The 5,548-nt window shown below is 43.0% G+C and overlaps 1 pseudogene; it reads left to right on the forward strand.

Annotated features, from left to right (window-relative positions):
* Positions 1-17, forward strand: part of LOC114889557 — a 1,299-nt pseudogene extending 1,282 nt beyond the window's left edge.
* Positions 18-5,548: the final 5,531 nt, after the last annotated feature.

The following is a 5,548-nucleotide window of genomic DNA, read 5'->3' on the forward strand; positions in this document are numbered from 1 at the left end:
TTCCATTTGACAGATGAGGGAATTGAATCTAGGAAGTACCACTTAATAGGCTCTCTGTAGGAGAACTACTTGTGGTTTGGAATTGCCCATTATGGGTGAGATTTAATTTTAGGGATAGGTTAATTGTGCAAATGATAAAGGTCCCCTGTTCAAATTACTGTGTGGTTTGTCTCCTGATTGGATCCTGTGGATATATGCAGTTGTTTTTTTTTTTAACACTGTATTTTATTTTTATCTATTCTAGACATATTCTGGACTCTTCTGTGTAGTCATAAATCCTTACAAGAATCTTCCCATTTACTCTGAGAATATTATTGAAATGTACAGAGGGAAGAAACGTCACGAGATGCCTCCACACATCTATGCCATATCTGAGTCTGCTTACAGATGCATGCTTCAAGGTAACTGGAAATGTTAGAATACTACTCAGAATTTCTTAAATATAATTTGGTTTTTTTTAGAATGCCTCAATCTTTTCTACAGAGGGCTTTACTTTTTTTTTTTTAAGATTAAAAAGAAAAGTGATAGATGTTTATTGTAGAAAAATTATGAATTCTTAAGATTAGACTAGGCAATATGACCATTTTCTTTAGGCATCCGGTAAGTATGCTTGGTGCTTCATAAATACTTCATGTTAATTTTTCTGTTAAGAAGCATCTAGTTTTTATATATATTTGATCTCTCCACCACAAGCCAGTATAATTAAAGCTCTACTGCATTAGTTTTTAAAACCAACAGGAAGAATAATAGAAAAGGTGGATGCATCATTGGGGAAAGAAAGATTATAAAATATTTTTTATTTAAATGCATGAAAAAGGACACAACAAAAGTTAAACAGCATGTGTGGAGTTGGTAGATTTTGATTGTTTTCTTTTTGGGTTTTGAATGAAATATAAATTTGAAGAGTCCTTAATTGGAATTATGGCTTCAGACGCAATGATTTATGGAGGAATTTTTTTTGAAAACTAGAATGGAGCAGTTTTGAATGCATTTAACATTATTGCGTAACAAGACTGCATTTATTTTTTTTTCCTTTTAAATTTTAATTTTCTTGAAGTATAGTTTGATTTACAATGTTGTGTTAATTTCCGGTGTACAACAAAGTGATTCAGTTATATACATATACACGTTCTTTTTCTTTTTCTTTTTTTTTTTTTTCTTTTGGTCACGCCACGTGGCTTGTGGAATCTCAGTTCCCTGACCAGGGATTGAACCTGGGCCCCGGCAGTGACCCCGGTGGCCCCTAAGTACTAGATCACCAGGGAACTCCCTTATCTATTCTTTTTCCTATTCTTTTCCATTATGGTTTATCACAGGATATTGAATATAGCTCTCTGTGTTATACAGACTGCATTTAAACGTGGGACTTCCTAGCACTGTGTGAAATCTTCTATAGTAACTCTCCCTCTCTCTCCTTTTATTTTTTTAAAAATGAATTCTGTAAAGTAAAATAAAATCTACGAGGTCTTCAGGAAGCAGAGTATGCTGCATCTACCTGTCATCAAATCTCAGGTCCTGGAAAGGCTGCCTGGGTGCTGGGTCTAAAGGGTAGTGTGAGGGGGTTAGTACCCATTTCCTACTCAGGTATCATCTGGATGCTTCTTATATACCAGGTCCTCGGAGGCAAACAGGAAGCGCTTTAGGACTAGAATAGTGGCATCGATGGGTAAGAAGACGTTCAGAGTCCAAAATGAGCTTAGGCTTAAAAAAGATTCAATTTAATAACCCTTTCTCAGGTTCAGAGCCAAGAATGTTAAGAAATGGCCATGACTGTGATAAACTGCAGTCAGGTGACGGAGAAGGAAAATCATCAGGCTTATGTTTTGTGTCTCATTCTGTGTCTCCGTTAAGAAGAATGATCTTTACATGCAGAAAAGTATTTGTATGAATGAGCAAACTGCCTTATATGGGAGAAGAAATTGGCCAAAGTACACTCCTCCTCTGATTGAATCCATATTGTCTCTTCTAAACAAATACATTCTCACAACTGAGATTACCGAACCCCTGTTCTTTGAAGTAGTATATAGAACAGGAGTTTCCAGAAGGCTGGGATGGCCTCACATTATATAATTCTAACTTTTAAAAAGAGGAAGAGGCTCCCCTTTATATTAAGATCAAGAGCTCCCACTCTTGAGCTTACTATACCTGCCAGGAAAGATTCTAGAATCTACTGTTAATAGTCTAGAAACAGCATGAAAATATTCCTCACATTACTTTACACTGAGTAGGAAGGGAAATCTAGTAGACAGTGTTATCAGAGAATTAGGGCTTCTCCATGGCGTTCCATGGCCCCTGTGATCTCCTCGTGGTTGGATGCTGCAGAGTTGTGCCTGAGATGCTGGTTCATGGTAGAGGTTGGCCAGGCGTCAGGGTGTGCACCAAGCGGTTTGTGCCCTTTCCAACATCTTAATCAACTTACTTGAAGACATAGGATGCATGCCTGTAAAGTTTATAGATGACATGAAACTGGGAGGAAAAAGAAATACATTTGATGAAAAGAAACAGAGTTTTTAAAAGCTCTTGACAGGTTGAATGGTGACTTGACTCTAGCTAAGAGGGATAAATGTTAATGCCCCACTACTGGGTTTCCAAACCAACTCTATGAATACAGAATGAGGAAGATGTGGCTTACCGGCATATGGTGTTATTAATATCATCACTAATGCTAGAATGAACCTGTATTGAATATTATTATGTGCCAGGCACTGGGCTAAACGCTTTATGTGTATTATTTAATCCACAACCATCCTATAAAGTAAATAGAATTACTGTCCCTATTTTGCTGAGGCACAAAAAGTTAAATAACTTGACCAAGAAAATGTAAGTAGTAAGAGGTATGAACGAGGATTCAAAACCAAGGCAACGTGACACATTCTTATCCACAATCATAGACTGCTACGTGCAAGTTCAAAGAATTAGTTGGTAGTCTTGATTACGTAATAATTTAAAACAGACAATAAAAACAAAAAAAACCCCACTCTAACCAATGCCGCTGTATTTTGTTCTATAAGTAGGGGGCTACCTGCTGATATAGGATACGACACAGTCGGGTGGGACGTCTGCTAGAGCAGTCAGACAACAGTCAACAACAACAACTGCTCATGAAGCTCAGACCAGCTACCGATGCTTATCCATCTAGGTTTTCAATTACAGTCGTGAGCAAATAGCTAAACGTCAGTGGGCCTAGGAAGAGGACCTGTAGCTTCACAGGGGACCGTGTGGAGGATTCAGAGCAGATGGTCCTACTGAACAGAGTTTGGTTTTTTAACACAAAAAACAGAAGAGAGCTTACTTTTTTTCCTTAACTTTAGATTCTAGGGGATATTGCATCAGTAAAATGCAGAGGGACTTCCCTGGTGGTCCAGTGGTTAAGACTCCGTGCTCCCAGTGCAGGGGGCATGGGTTTGATCCCTGGTTAGGGAATGAAGATGACAACGTGCCGCGTGGCACGGCCCCCCCCCCAAAAGCAACCAGTGGGACTTTGAAAAAAAAGAAAATGCAGAGTGTGCCTGGCACATAGTAGTTGTTCAAGAAATATTCATTGACTGCATGCATGAAAGTAGAGTTCTTGGACATACACTTGCTTGCAAAAGTCACCAACTCTGAAAGCATGGGATAGCAGAATTGACATAATTGGACTAAAGCAATGAATTAGAAGACCGACTCAAGGAGTTCTTCCAGAATACACAACAAAAAGAAACTGATGGAAATTATGGCAGAAAGAGTAGGAAACGTGGTATATACTCTCCATATCTGTAGACGTGGTATAGACTCTCAGGGGCCATGAGAGAAGTGATATTTTTGAAAAAGTTCACCAGAGCTGAAGAAGGACTTGAGTCTTGAAGCTGAGAGGGTTCTCTGAGCGCCAGGCGGGAATCTTTTTTTTTTTTTAATTTTTAAATTAATTAATTAATTTATTTTTGTGGTACGCGGGCCTCTCACTGTTGTGGCCTCTCCCGTTGTGGAGCACAGGCTCCGGGCGCACAGGCTCAGCGGCCATGGCTCACGGGCCCAGCTGCTCCGCGGCATGTGGGATCTTCCCGGACCGGGGCACAAACCGGTGTCCCCTGCATCGGCAGGCGGACTCTCAACCACTGCGCCACCAGGGAAGCCCCCAGGCAGGAATCTTGAAAGGAGACACATGCCTGGTCTAACGCAGCGTGGTGTAGCTAGGGCAACATCAGGTGATCTCGGTGGAGAGGGCGTCAGTGGGCTCAGACTTCTCATTCGCAGTCCTGCGTGTTAGAAACCAAACGCAGCACACTGAGACCTGTGCCTGGTAGGTAATCACGCGAGGGGACCTAAGGCCATTACTATTCCAGGCTCCCCCAGCACCCCGTGTGCGCCTCGTCCTCTGCCCCTCCCCGTGGCCGTCCACCCCAGCCAGCTTCCACTCAGTAGCAGCCAACACTGCCACCCACCTTCTGTTGACCTAGACAGATGTAAAGGCAAATTTTGCTGCTAACAGTAGTTGCGGGGTTGCGGGGGTGGGGTGGGGGTGGGGCCCATGCATATCTAAGACCTGAGATTCTACCTTCTTCCTGGAGTCTTAGAATGAAATCCACATCTCCTTGTTCTTTTGTTTCCCAGTCACATCTTCGTTTTCCGTAATGCTGTCTTTTCATTTCTGCCTCAGGTAACTCCCACTCTGTGATGTGCAAACTTCCCTATGTGTTCAATGTCTTCGTCAAGTGTTTTCTTTTCCTCCGGGCTTTAACTGAAACTTGGCTTCCCCCCCCCCCCCCCCCCCCCCCCCCCCCCCCCCGCCCCCCCCCCCCCCCCCCCCCCCGAGTATGGGCCCTCTGCTCTGATCCTATGCGCTAGGAGATGGGTCAGTGTCCTGACTCGCAGTGCATCTGCTGGACTATTAACAAATACTCTTTACCCCTTGAAAACACTGCCCCTCCTCTGCCTGCCCCTCATCGCTTGCAGCAGCTTTCTTCTGGGTCCCCCTCCTCCCTCCTCCTCCCCTCCCTCCTTAGTGCGTCTGTCTGGCCCCCAACACGTCTGTCGTTTCCTCCCTGCCTCAAGCCCTGCCATAACCCTGTGTTACTTCCTAGTTTTTCGTGAACACCCAGCCCCCGGTCTCTTAATCTTCTCCCCTTCTGACTTACGCTGCTGACACCCTAGACTGTGCCACCTTCTGAAATGATCTTATTTTTCAAATATTTCAGAAATTCTATTGCAAAATCCTTCCGTCCTGGCAGTGCAGTCAGCAAGTCTCCTGACCGTGTTCTTTGACTCCGTTTAGATCTTGGGTCCAAACGCTGTTCTCCTTTTCCCCTGTGGATTATCAGTACTGCCTTGACTTTCTTCCTTGTGTAGTTTAGATTTTATAGTCTGTCATTTCAGCGTCTTCTGTCAGTATCCCACGCCCCCGTCCCTTTGTTCTTTTGTTACACTTATTTGGCAAAATTCTCACCCTAAGTCAATCAAGATATTTGTCTTTTTTTAAGGCTCTTACTTGGGTTGCTGATGCCTCTGGAGTCTTCTGTTCATACAGCTGAACAGATCAATACTCCTGTTAATTTCGTGACCATGAGCCCAG

Source organism: Monodon monoceros, unplaced genomic scaffold (genome assembly GCF_005190385.1).
Source record: "Monodon monoceros isolate NGI ecotype Baffin Bay Population unplaced genomic scaffold, NGI_Narwhal_1 Super_Scaffold_9, whole genome shotgun sequence".
Taxonomy (NCBI): Eukaryota; Metazoa; Chordata; class Mammalia; order Artiodactyla; family Monodontidae; genus Monodon; species Monodon monoceros.